The sequence below is a fragment of the Polypterus senegalus genome, chromosome 10 (assembly GCF_016835505.1).
Source record: "Polypterus senegalus isolate Bchr_013 chromosome 10, ASM1683550v1, whole genome shotgun sequence".
Lineage (NCBI taxonomy): Eukaryota > Metazoa > Chordata > Cladistia > Polypteriformes > Polypteridae > Polypterus > Polypterus senegalus.
The window spans coordinates 112,607,000-112,621,660 of record NC_053163.1 but is presented as its reverse complement, the minus strand read 5'-3'; the positions used below and the strand labels follow the sequence as shown (position 1 = coordinate 112,621,660).

The 14,661-nt window shown below is 39.1% G+C and overlaps 1 long non-coding RNA gene across 1 annotated transcript in view; it reads left to right on the top strand.

The window, feature by feature from the left end:
* Window positions 1–1,597: 1,597 nt before the first annotated feature.
* LOC120537425 overlaps window positions 1,598–14,661 on the top strand; it is a 32,091-nt gene continuing 19,027 nt past the window's right edge. The window contains exons 1-2 of the long non-coding RNA XR_005635322.1: window positions 1,598–2,980; window positions 12,849–12,935. This is a non-coding gene — a long non-coding RNA (uncharacterized LOC120537425). The remainder of the gene's footprint in view (window positions 2,981–12,848; window positions 12,936–14,661) is intronic.

Here is a 14,661-nt window from a genome sequence, read left to right as displayed (position 1 = left end):
AAGAACTAATTTTATGCACAACAAACCCTTCCGAGAAAGAAATGTCTCTTTGTCAAGTAATGAAGAACTGCACAATTTTAGAACCATTATTTTTAAGAGTGTATATATACATTTGAAAAGAGTTTTAAGAAGAACTGCATGTTTCATTGGCAAAGTCAAGATCTGACTTAGGATTTAATTTTTTCCAACTGCTGCTTAGTCTGTAAAATATATTCAAGAATGGTCTTTAGGGTTTTTTGAACCCAAGAAATTTAGCAGTTTCTATTAATTCTAGTCATTTCATGTTTCATGTGTTTTTAACATTCATAGAAATAACTCATGTTCACCTGTGGCAATGTCTTATTTTCACTAAAGATACCACCATTTTTCAAAGCTAATTTTTATTCATATGGATAAACTTAACATCTTTTGTTTATGTGACACACGTGATGAAGGTCACAAAGACAAAATGTTGCTGCCTCTAACCTTATCTTTTTTCAGTTTGGGAATAAACTTTCCTTTTCTCATTCTCATATAATGTAAGAATCACTTGCTATGTCATTTAGTCTGTCTGTCAGTCTGTCTGTCTACATGAAACAACTCAGCTTTGTTATTCTTTAAAGAAATTTGTGGAAGTAATTCAGTTTTTACCGCGATAACTCAAACAGATCACAAATGAAGTTTTGAGATTTCAAAATCTCCCTTTGAAAGGCATTGTCAAATCTGCAAATTCATCTGATTTGAAACAGAGAAACATTCTGTGCGACTTCAACTATAAATTAGTTTACTGCTTCAATTTTACCATAAAAGTGATTACACCAATGGGTGCCTTTTTTATATTTTCCTCTTTTTCATCTCTGATAGCTGCAGTTGACAGCAAACAGATCCTCAATACACGTTGACTTGCTGTCACGAGCTGTCTATGCTTGTGCACGTGCATCAGCAATTTTCTGTTGGTAAATCCAGCTGGGTAGGCATAGGAAACCTCGGCATTAACAAGTTGTTTTTGATTAATGAAGTCTTCCCAGCTGCTTGAGTATAAATGAGAGAGAACCAGTACATCAGCATGTCACTCTTTCTGATACTTCAAGTCGTAACAGGCAAGTTAACTGATCGTCCTTACCATAAAAATATGAAATGCAAGCAAGGGAAACAAATATTACTTCTAAATAAGTGAATTGTGCACAGAACAAATAAACACTAACATATGCGTTATCAGTACATTAAAATGAGTCACTATATCATTGAAAAAATGATTACCTGTCAGAGATCCACATTCACTTGGTCACTCATTGTAATAAAGTTTGCCTTTCACTTTTGTTATTCCCTAACATTTACCATAACTGAATAGCTTTGCAAGTCCCATTTCATGAAAATTATGATGGTAAGACATACTCAAGCAAAGAAGTAATTATTTGCAAAAGCCTTTTTTATCTATATAGGTTATACTAATTGCAAGTTGTCCGTGTGTGTGTTTAAAACATTAGAATACTCTAGACGAGAACAGGCCATTCAGCCCAACAAAGCTTGCCAATCCTATCTACTAAATTCATCTAAAAAACCATCAAGTAGAGTTTTGAAAGTCCCTAAAGTCTTACTGTCTACCACACTATTTGGTAGCTTCTTCCAAGTGTCTATGGTTCTCTGTTTAAAGAAAAACTTCCTAATATTTGTGCAAAATGTATTCTTAAAATTAGGTATGTGTAAGCGAGGGTGGTCCATGTGATGGATTAGAGTCCCAACTGTGCCCAGCTTTCAATCTTTTGCCCAACCATGTGGAACAGTCTCTAACTCCTGCAACCCTGAAATGGATTGAGAAGGTTCTAGAGCCTTCCTGCTGAACTCTACTGTGACTGCACACTTCTCAAACAGACCTGAATATTATTGCCTGTACTCATTTTCTAACTTGTTTCTTTTTGCATATAAAAAGACACAACCGTTTTGACACAACCCTTTAATGTCTTACTTGCTTACTTGCCTATTTACATACTAGCTAATTTCAGCCTTCATCTGCCATACTGTGTAAAGCGTAGCCCTTTAATACAAACAGTAATGTTAACCAAGACAATAAAGTTAATTGAAGCAGAAGATCTCTCACTTGATTTGATTCTTTTTGATTTTCGAAAACCCACGGGTTCTTGAAAGTTCTTTTGAAGAATTTATCGTTCTTAACAAAGACAACTAATTGTAATAAAAACATCTAGGCACTCATATTCATCAGTGCCATTTGTTAGATGGCATGGTACACCCACTGGCAGGTTTGCTTCAACCCTCCATTCACCTTAATTAGAGTATGCTGAGAAATACAAAACAAAAGTGCATAGCAGTTGATAACAATGGTGATCAGTGGAGAATGGACAGACTGTACAAACTGTTAGAAAAGCCACAAGTATTCAAGTAACAGTGATGTGCAAAACGGCATTCAAGAACATACAACAGAATGGACCTTGAAAGTAGAAGGGCTGCATTGGGGAAGACCACAAAGAGTTCAACTCCTGTCAGCTAAGAAAAGGTGGGTAGTATTTTTATTGTTGTTGACAACATTTTGCCACAATTTGGAAATCTTTTCTAGTTGTGGGTCCTGTTATTTTGTATCCATCATCACATGGTTGACATCATTCTGCCTGTGAAAGATGGCAATGACCACCAGCATGCCTCTTAGAGTGGATGCTATGATTCTTTGCACTTCCAGTGAAATTTCAGTGTGCTTCTTCTTGTTCGCAGCTCTTCCATTTTGAGTTTTTTGAAGTGCTCCATCATATTTATATATTTTACATATACTTATTGTTATTATTTATAATTTTAATCATGCCATTTTCACTGTTATTTTTTACAGGAGCTGCCCTTTCAAGTCACTGTTGTTATGATACAGCGTCAGTTGCTATGGAGAGCATCTCTAGAAATGCCGTAATTAACATTATGGACGCAATGATATAAAAACTGGTGCTTCAGACACGTCATTTTCCAAATTTGTACATCTCTGTAAAAATCAGCCTCCCATGTATGTGTTACTATACCTTGATTCTGAGTCTTCGTTTTTACTTCCTTACAACAATTCATTGATTAGCGTTTTGGTAGAGGTGATCGATAGAACAGATTTTTAGTTTTGACTCTGACTTCAGTTAACATTTCCTCTCTCACTTATCCTCATTTTTTTCTAATTCTGCCCTTCATTGTACAAAGCATAGCAATGGATAGTAGACAAAAGAAGAAACATAAATCACTTGTGAGAATTATGAGCAAGAAAAACAAGCTAATGTTAAAGATTAAAGACTTTGATATTTTATCCTTAATTGCAAATGTGTTTTATTTCTGCCATGGAGGTGATGACAGAAAGAAAAATAAATTATTTTAAATGCCAGATAAAAAATGTAGCAGTCCAGCTGGGTCACAATCTAGGCAAGACCACCTGCTCTTTTAAAAGAATCAGAAGATGCATGCAGCCAAAAAGATTCATGCAAAGGTCAATACCAAAAGATCAAAAAAACTTGGCATCACAACCAGAAATAAAACTGAAAACAAACTGAAGTTGAAAGTCATTGATAAAAATCATGTTTGCATTTAATTTTTTGTGAGTCTCATACAGGAAAAAAATACTTATGACATCATTTTGGGGATTTCCAGACCCAAATCAATTCTATGATTTATTTTGTGCTCAGAAGCTTCCTCTGAGAGTTAGTCATTTTCTAACCCCATTTTGGTAACTGTTTTGTTTTACCACATTATGGTCTTTTGTGTAGGGCGGCACGGTGGCGCAGTGGTAGCGCTGCTGCCTCACAGTTAGGAGACCCGGGTTCGCTTCCCGGGTCCTCCCTGCGTGGAGTTTGCATGTTCTCCCCGTGTCTGCATGGGTTTCCTCCCACAATCCAAAGACATGCAGGTTAGGTGGATTGGCGATTCTAGATTGGCCCTAGTGTGTGCTTGGTGTGTGGGTGGGTGTGTTTGTGTGTGTCCTGCGGTGGGTTGGCACCCTGCCCAGGATTGGTTCCTGCCTTGTGCCCTGTGTTGGCTGGGATTGGCTTCAGCGACCCCCGTGACCCTGTGTTCGGATTCAGCGGGTTAGAAAATGGATGGATGGTCTTTTGTGTGGTCATTGTCATGGCTATACATCCCATGATGCACCGGAACGTACAACAGGTGTTCTCATTAACGCAAACTCACAGAAGTCACAGCATGCATTCCAATGTTGGATAAACACATCAATATTTGTGTTTCTGTTTTTTTTGTGACCAATGGCATTAGAATTTAGCTGTGAAATCCATCCATCCATCCATTATCCAACCCGCTATATTGGCTGGAGCCAATCCCAGCCAACACAGGATGCAAAGCAGGAAACAAACCCTGAGCAGGGTGCCAGCCCACCGCAGGGCACACACACCCAGCACACACTAGGGACAATTTAGGATCGCCAATGCACCTAACCTGCATGTCTTTGGATGGTGGGAAGAAACAGGAGCACCAGGAGGAAACCCACGCAGACACGGGGAGAACATTCAAACTTCACGCAGGGAGGACCCGGGTATCGAACCCAGGTCTCCTAACTGCGAAGAATCAGCGCTTTAGCTATGAAATGTTTCACGAAAATTTTCAAGTAGCATTTTAGCTGTTGCTGGTCCTCTTTTTGACTTTATGTTTCGACCTTTACTTACTACTTTGATGTTCATTCTCCTGATTATTTCTCAGAACATTTTTTTACTGACCACCTTCTCAGACAGTGCAATGCTGAACAAAGAAACTGACACCTAGAGTTTCAAAGAAATATGTATAGATAAACAGAATATGCCCGCCACTAACCTTTACAAATATCGTAAACATAACATCACACACTCTCATCACACGCTCTGTAAAACATAACCATCATGACTGTAAACAAAACAGTTCTTTTAATGGTGGCGCACATAATTTTAGAAGTTTCAAATAATGTTCTAATAGTTATACAAATGTGGAAAATGTATTATCTACTGTATGTCACCAAACCCCTGCAGAAAGCAAGGAAGATAAAAAATGATGAAGGTCAGAAAAAATTACAAACAAATGAAAATCAGGTTTTGGTTCACAGCCCCCCAGGCAAACAATTCAACTATGATTCAGTCACACATTCTGGCCTTATCCATCTTTTGGTTCTTTTTTTACTCTTAAAATGTTATTAACACCAAATACCAGCATCTTTCAATAATGAAAGAATGAAAATAAATGAAGATTCAAGATTCAATTCTTTATTGTCATGTGTACGAGTACAGGTACCATGTACAGTGAAATGCTTACTTGCATGTGCCTCTGCAGACAGAAAACAAACACCAGAGATAAAATACATATAAATACAAAAAGTGACAGCAAATACATGTGCAAGATAGCAGTAGTAGTAGCAGTGGAGGTGACAAGATTACTGATTATTCAAGAGCCTAACTGCAGTTTGGTAAAACCTGTTCTTGAATCTGGAGGTGTGTGTTTGGATGGACTTTAGATGCTTCCCAGATGGGAAGAGGGTGAAAAGTGACAGTGCAGGATGGCTGAAGTCCCACCTGATGCTGTTTACCTTTCTAAGGCAGTGAGTTGTGTGGATGTCATGGATCGCAGGGAGCTGAGTGCCTGTGATCTGCTGTGCTGTTTTCACCACACGCTGCAGAACTGAGCAGCTTCTGTATGAGGATCTAATGCATCCTGTTAGGATGGATTCCACAGCACACTTGCAGAATCTGCACAGGGTTGTAAGTGACATCCGGGCCTTCCTCAGTTTTCTGAGGAGGTAAGGTGTTGTTGAGCTTTCTTAACTACTGCTGCAATGTGACTTGACCATTTAAGGTCATCAGTGAGGGTCACCCCAAGGAACTTGAAGCTGCTAACCTGCTCCACAGTCTCCCTCCAATGTAAATGGGATGATACTCTGTCATCTGCTTGTGGAAATCCATGATCATTTCCTCAGTTTTGCTAACATTGAGGGTGAGATTGTTGTCCTCGTACTATTCTGCCAGGTTTCTGACCTCCTCTCTGTAAGCTGTCTCATCATCCTTGCTGATCAGACCGATTATGGTGGTGTCATCAGCAAACTTAGGATGGTATTAGAGTTGTACTTAGTCACGCTGTCATAGATAAAGGGATAGTAAAGTAGGGGACTCAGCATGTTGATCTGCGCGGAGCCAGTGTTGATGATGATGATGGATGAGGTTTTTCCACCAGTATGCACATGCTGAGGTCTGCCAGTGAGGAAGTCCAGGACCCAGTTAAACAGTGAAGAACTGAGCCCCAGATCCAGGAGGGATAATGGTGTTCAATGCAGATGTGTAGTCCACAGGCAGCAGCCTAGCATGATAGTTCTTGTTCTCTAGGTAAGACAGAGTAGTATGAAGTACTATGGAAATGACATCCTCGGCAGACCTGTTGCAGTGATAGGCAAACTGAAGGGTGTCGAAGCTGTCAGGAATCATCTCCTTAATGTGTTCCAGCACAAGCCCCTCAATGCACTTTATGGCTATGGGAGTAAGTGCTACTGGGCGGTAATCATTAAGGCAGTCCACTTTATATTTCTTTGGTTGTGTGTTCTTCAAACAGGTGGGGACAGATGAAACTCTCAAGGATGTGTTAAAATGTCCATAAAGGCAGCAGCTAGTTGGATGCAGCATGTTTTTAAACTCCCGACCTGAAACTCCATTTGGCCAGGATGTTTGTGGATGCTGACTCAGGCAAAAGTCCTCCTCATGTCATTCTCAGAGATCCTCAAGCTGGAGTCTTACAGAACAGCGGGAAGTCATACAAGAATGTCTGAGTTAACAAGCTCAAAGAAGGCAAAAAATGCATTTAGCTCATCCAGGAGTGAAGCAGCAGTAGTTCTAGCTGCGTACGTCTGGGGTTTATAATCTGGATGCCCTGCCACATCCGACGAGTATACTGCTGTTCTTTTAAACTGAGACTGGGTGGGTTGATTGTGGTTGTAGCGGCACTTTGTGTGTTTAATGGTTTTCTGGAGATCATACCTGCTCTTTTGTTTGCCTGCATATTTCCAGAATTCAATGCACTACTGCACTTACGGATCCGCGTGCATCCAGGGCTTCTGGTTGGGAAATATGCATACAGACTTTATGGGCACACAGTCATCCACACATTTCCTGATGAGGTCTGTGATGACTGTGGCATACTCGTCCAGATTATCGGAGGACTCTTTTAACGTAATGTTCCAATCTACAGATTCAAAGCAGTCCCTAAGTTTCTCCTCCTAGTGTCAGGGATCAACATAGCAGCTCTCGCACGGCCTTCTCTGTGCGCTTCAACTGCTGCTTGTAAACAGGAAGGAGCAGCACAGACCGATGACCTGATTGTCCAAGATTATTGTGTGCAGTGTAGCAGTGCTCTAGCGTGTTAGCACCCTTGGTGGAACAGGAGACGTGCTGGTAATATTTGGAGTAAACTCACCTGACTTTTGCTTTGTTAAAGTCCCCAGTAATAATAAACAGTCCTAAGGGGTGAGTGTTTTCACAGTCCATAATGAGGCTGTACAGTTCCTTAAGTGCGATGCTGGTGGTAGCTTGTGGGGGAATGTACAGTAAGCAGCATCTAGTAATGCAGCTGTAAACTCCCTAGGCAGGAAGAACTTTATGAGCAGATACTCTAGGAAGAGCTTTATGAAATGACTTCCACATCCGTACACCACACGTTGTTGATGAGGAAACATACCCCACCACCTATCTATCTTCTCAGAGGTGTCTGCCCGATCGGCATGATGAACAGAACATTCATCTGACTGAACTGCCAAATCCAGATTGCAAGTGGTGTGCCATGCTTCAGTGAGGCAGTTACATTGATCCTCCTGAAAATGAATAAAACAAAGTTTTCCAAAGACAATGCTTGTCAGTGGAAGTCGCAGTCCTTGGCCTTTTATCCTCACTTGGATCTTAGCACCGCCGGCCACATTTTCTCCTCTGCGGCTTCCATGTGCAGTTGAGTCAGTCGTGTCTGCTATGTTGGTCGCAGGTAATTGTAGTGAACAGATCTGGGTTGATGACTTCAAAAGTTGCGACTTGACCCTATATTGTTCCAGTGCTTACCAATGTTCTGTGGTTATACATAATAAAAGATAGAACAGGTACTACAAACAGTGACAGTAACAGAAATACGGACACAAAAACAAAAAGTCTACAAGGAGAATTACGTAATACTACACCTCTCTCCAGCACCGTATTGGCGAAAGGGGAAAATACAATACAATACAATATAATTTATTTTTTGTATAGCCCAAAATCACACAAGAAGTGCCGCAATGGGCCTTAACAGGCCCTGCCTCTTGACAGCCCCCCAGTCTTGACTCTCTAAGAAGACAAGAAAAACTCCCAAAAAAAACCTTGTAGGGAAAAAATGGAAGAAACCTTAGGAAAGGTGGTTCAAAGAGAGACCCCTTTCCAGGTAGGTTGGGCGTGCAGTGGGTGTCAAAAAGAAGGGGGGCAATACAATACAGTACAATACACAGAACAAAACAAATCCTCAATACAGTTTAAAAATAAAAATTTTTGAAGTATGGAGTAGAATTTAACAGTATGCCATTGTCTATTTCTGGAAACAAATAGGAAAAATACATGTTAAAAATGAAAACTAAATGAGACAAAATGTTCTCCTTTGCTTAGTAAAGTAAAGGGTCTTCAGTTCTCTCTCTCCTTGGCTAACACATGAAGAAGCAGGTCATCGATGAGTACCACTGTGCAATCCTCATCTGACTCTGAAAGCCAGTCTGTGGACACATGCAAGCAGCCAGAGCATCCCCCAAAGAAGACTTTATTCTTCAGTCTTTCCCAGAACATCCGAAGAGAGGATTAATTCCATGAAAAACCAGCAGTATTTTAATATTCCTCCTTTGGCCTCCACTAAATTCTCAATTGGACATCATGCTTACATATGAACTGAGCGATTTACATCAAAGCCTTTGTGTGATGAATATGCAGGTAGCTTTAATACTGAAGTATTTTGGAAAGTAATGAAAGTTCTGCTGCATTCATCAGACCTCTTTGATGTTTCAGTGACAACAGCATCAAAGCTGATTTGAAGAGAGAAGAAAATCCGTAGGCAGGTCAATGGGTTACTTTGCATTCTGCTCTCCTCACCTGAAATGAGTGAAGAGGAGCTGCAGAACAGCAGGCAGTCACTTCTAGAATCCTGGGGAGCACCATGAGCTTTAGGCAGTTCTGTTTATTTATTTGCTTGTTTAAGAATTGTTTATCTGTTTCTATTTATTTCTTCATTTTATATTTGAAATGCCTAATGTTGCCAACATGCAGTTGAAAATGTAATAGTCAAGGAGAAATATGTGAATTAAAATATACATTCTCACTTCACCTGCTTGTGATTTGGCTCTAAAAGTATCACTAGTACCCTACACTTCAGATCCTTAATAAATATGTTGTGAATAACCTTGGGCCCAGTGAACATTCACACTCACAAACCTAATTTGTTCACTCACATGCTAATTTTTATGCCTGTTGAGGCAGCACTGGCTAAAGACAGGAATACACTCTGGATGGAGTGCCAGTCCATTCATTCAAGCATCTACCTTTACTGTTATGGAGTCAATTTCATCAAGTTATTTTTTTCCTGTAAATACATTGCCTATAAAATATTCACCACTTTAGAAGTTTTCACATTTCATTGCTACACAACATTGCATCATAGTGGACGTAATCTGGCTTTTTTATCACTAGTCAAAAGGTAAAGACCCTTTAATGTCAAAGTGAAAACATATCCTGCAAAGTGGTCTAAATTAATTAGAGTTTTAAAACACAAAATAATGTTTTGCATTGGATCGCAAGTATTTATCCCCTTTGAATCAACATTTATTAAATGCACCTTTGACAGCCATTCCAGGATTGAGTCTGTGTCTACAGGTCTCTCTGTCAGCTTTTCACATTATGGGCCTCATGTATAAATGGTGCATACGCACAAAAATGTTGCAAATGCCCATTTCCACGTACACTTTGAGATGTATAAAAACTAAACTTGGCATAAAACCATGCACATTTTCACGGCAGCCTCTCCCATTGTATACATACATTTTTGCTTGGTTTTGCAAACTGGCGGCACCTAGCATCAAAGCAGTGCTGCTGTTCCTGTGTGGTTTCCCTTTTTCAGATTCATATAATTGACGTGGGATTTATCAAATATATCAAAAGTAATTGTGTATCGTTTACAAATTTAAGGCCCCTAATTGTAATCATTCTGTAACAATATAATGGTGCACACAATAGCCAAACAATTCCAAATACCATAGCTGCTTTAGTGTTGTTACTCTGATTGCACCACTTAGAGTATTTTAACCCATTGTATTTGTGTGTGGTATCATATCTGTACAGTAACTGATCGGAAAGCACAGGACATTATAGCACAGGCTGTCTCAGGAAATCCACCAGCTTCTGCATGAATTTCACTCAGCCATGCGCACAGTCTATTTGAACCTCTTCCATCCGGCAAAAACTTCAGAGCTTTTCCTGCACAGACCTCAAGGCTCAGAAACAGTTACATCCTAAGAGCTGTAAATGCACTCAGTCAGTTTATTAAGTTCTCCTTGTAGAACTGTTTGTGCTAATAATTACAATTACCTCACTGTAAACTTGCACTACAATTGTCATATTGCAGAACCTGAGCCACTTTATGAACCATTTGCACTACCTGCACTTTATCTACATGTATGTTGTACTTATGCTTTCATTTTATATATTTTACATTGTTTTTCATCATATTATTATTGTTATTTTGACATTTTATAGGAAAATAAGTTTAGGAAGAATCTGCATATTGGATCTCATTGTACCATACAATGACAATAAAGGATTTCAGTTCAGTTCAATAGAAGAGAGCGCATATTTACAGATGATGATGATGACTGGCTTCTAAGTTGATTGAGATTTCCAAGAGCTATCCTCTTGGCAGTGTTTGCTGTTAGAATACGAAGATGTATACTTGATATAATTTTTATGATGAACTGTATTAAAATATGTATATTACAGTTTACAAACAAATTGTTAACTTCATTTAAATAATGCATACTGTTAATAATTAAACATGTGGGGGCACAGTGGCGCAGCAGTAGTAATGAGCTGGCATCCTATCCAGGGATTGTTCCTGCCTTGCGCACTATTCTTGCTGGGACTGGTGCGAACCTAGATGGGAAGATGGATAGAATAATTAAACATGTATTGCAAGGATTTTTTCAATGTTCCTGAAAAGTTTTGAAGAATGGGTTTTCTAGCTTACAGCTAGTTTTACATTTATTACAGAGCTTATATTGTGGCGATTACGTGAAAAAAGAAAAGGGAAGGACAAGAACTGCAAGATGGTACGTTTGACAGACACAGTACTATTGCAATACATTTTTTCATTGAGGGCCAGACACATCCCAGCAATCATATTGCGGGAGGCAAGAACAATCCCTGGACGGGGTGCCAGCTCTTCGCAAGAACAATCCCTGGACGGGGTGCCAGCTCTTTGCTACCCCTCCGCCACCGTGCCCCCACATGTTTAATACATGCTTTAATGCATTTCATCATGAAAATGATATCAAGTATACATCTTAGTATTCTAAAATGTTCAGAGAGCTGTAATAACATGAATGTAATGTATTCTGTGTGGCGATCACTGCCTGAAAGCACATTTAAGAAGCACGTAGTGATTCACACATATAGAACACATAGAATACAAAGCATTTAACGTGCTACTTTGGTTACAATGGCATTTAAGAAACTGTAGTAAATTAAACATCGATTTTAAGATGAAGTTTACGATATTCTACTTTAATGATAAAATAAACTACGAGATCAAAATGGAAATATCAGCTTTTTTTCTTCACTGTGTTCCTATTTATTTTTTCTCTGTGCCCTAATATGCTTCCATATGACACTCAGACGTTGGGTTACGACTTGCATTTTCACGTCAACTGACGTTTGAGCACTTCTTTTTTATTTTTGACGCTGTGTGACTTTCTGTACTTGAACTTTTGAGTGTCATTCCGTCAGGTTCTTTTTGTTGCTCATACCACTGCTTAAGCCACCAAAAAGAATGTTTTTTCTTGCCTCCACTTCACTAAGTAGAACCTCCACTTCGGATTTGGTAAAATTCGTCTTTTCTATACATGCTTTTGCCATTATCTTTTACCAAAACACTCAACTGAAAGGGTTATTTACAGTATATTAATTTGCATATTCAGTATTTACATAGTTGGGGTGGGGAGGCAGGCGTGTGTGCACGTGTGTTTCATTTCACGCTGACCATGATTTGTGGAGCAGAAGTACATGGAAGTTGGCTTACTTGTGGTTTTGCACATCTGAATTTTTTTCTGCGTACGCACATTTCCACTTTTGTCCTTACACCATGTTTTAGTGTAATTTCTACAAACACCATTATACCCTGGTCACTTCCTTCATTCTTCTTTGCAAAACATCTCTAGTTCTGTCATTCTGCATGGGAATCGTGAGTGAACAGCCTTTTTCAAGTCCAGCCAGAAATTTTCAATAGGATTGACGACTTGACTCTGACTCATCTAATCCTTAGCTTTGGTGTTTTTAGGCCATTCCTGTACAGTTTTGGCTTTATGTTTAGGGTAGTTAGTTGCCTTTCTGGGAAACAAATCTTCTCCCAAGGTTTTTTGCAGACTGCATCAGGTTTTCCCCCAGGATTTACTTGAATTTTGCTGTATTAATTTTACCCTCTTCCTTCACAAGCCTTCTAAGGCCTGCTGCAGAGAAACATCATTAGAGCATGATGCTGCAGCTGTAGTGAATGTAAAACTTTTCATCTCCATCCAAATTAAAATGGAACATATTGTATTAGCTAGCCTCAGGCTAACAAAGAGTTAAACCATTAAAGGCTCATGCCTGTATTTTTTACTATTTTTTAAGGCATGGAGAAGTCACCCTTATCTACCAGCCCTAAGTAAGGAGTGTGAGAAGTAATTTAGTGGACATAGAGGAAAAACCACTCATAGGGTAGGTGGTAACTATGTTTTGGTTTTTATGAATAATTTTGACAAAGTAAGGGGGCAGAAAAGCATTTATTTATGATAAAACATGAGAAAAAAAGCATGAGAAATGCTTCATTTTTGGAATGAAGGATTTGTGTTTTTGGAGTCAGATAATAATAAAAAAATGTTCCAAGTGAAAACGAGATACTGATAAGAATTGTAATAAATGTAAGATTCTCCCAACAAAAGGTGCTCACTTCACTGAACTGAGATGGCTTTGCAATAAAGTCTATCCTGCTTGTCCATCCCAAGACTATAAACGTTTAATCAGAAGTAACAACGAGTCCATTCTCCACAACACCACCTCTGTGCTTCAGAGCAGAAATGCTGTGCTTTTGTTAATATTTATTAGTCTGATAGCCAAAAAGCTCAATTTTAATCTCATCAGACCATACAATCCTCTCCTAGTGGATTTAACTGCCTCCTATATGCCTTCTGTCAGACTCTAACCAACATGTCATGTACATTTTTTAGAAGTGGCTTTCTCTTTTCCACTCTCCCATAAAGCTGTGACTAGTGACACACTTGGGCACAGCTGTTGCCTGCACAGTCTCACAGTGGCTGTCATATTAAAGGGGTGAATACTTATATATCTGATCAGTTATCTTGTGTTTTATAGACCTTTCCAGAGGTTTGTTTTCACTTTGACATTAAGTAGTCTTTTTCTGTCGATCAGCATCAAAACCACAAAATAAATCCACTGTGTTGTTTTGAGAAAATAAACAGCAAAAAAAAAATGAATAAAGTGCAATATATTATTTTTAAAACACAAAGATGAGCTGTTAGGGTATTATGCAGTAAATGAACTAGGTCACGTTTTCCAAAAAAAGCACTTTGTTCCTTCCAATATTTTCAGCCTTAAAGTTTCAGAAGTCAGTAAGAAGATTTGTACAATTGAAAGTCTTCCAACAATTTTTAAAAGACTCTGCTACAGTATCTGAAAAATGATCCCATAAATGGTACTTACTGCATGCCATTAACATCAGTTCTGCCTGTGAATTGGAGTGAACATACTGTTACAGTTAAGAATGCCAGTGCTCTTTTCCACCATTCTCTTAATATCTGCCATTACCTGATATATGCCACGTTGATTTACTTGCTAAGACAAGGTAGACACAGCCGCTGGTGTTTATTAGCCCATGCCACGTAGGAGGAGACAAATTACAGACGTGACCATTTGCTGAGAAGATTGAGTTTATCACTCAGATTCCGGACTGACTGCTGGTGATTTGTGTGTAGTTTTAAACCCACCTAGAAGCAAGCGAGACTTATGATAGATTAGCGTTGGTTCTTTGTTTTTATTAAACTGCTGCTGGGAATTCATTAAACCATTCAATGACAGGTATCACTTTAGGTCAGGGTTTCATAAGTTTAGAATTGGGTGGAAGACACCCTTGGATAATTGAAAATGATCATAAAAGAGGAGGGGTCCCCCATGGCGATTCTTTGACAATCATCAGAATGGGGTGGGGTGGATCAAAAATGATCAATGGAGCAATGTCGTCTTCTTAAGCAACCCATGAAGATCTGTGGTGAACAAAAATGACCCACTTTGCAAACTATCTGAGACATAATGGTATTAAATACAGCAACCCACAACTTAAATTTAAGAAACCCTGCTTTAGGGCAATGGCAGTTACCAAAACACATTTAGCATCCTAATGCCAACTAATATGGCCTAGTGATTAAAG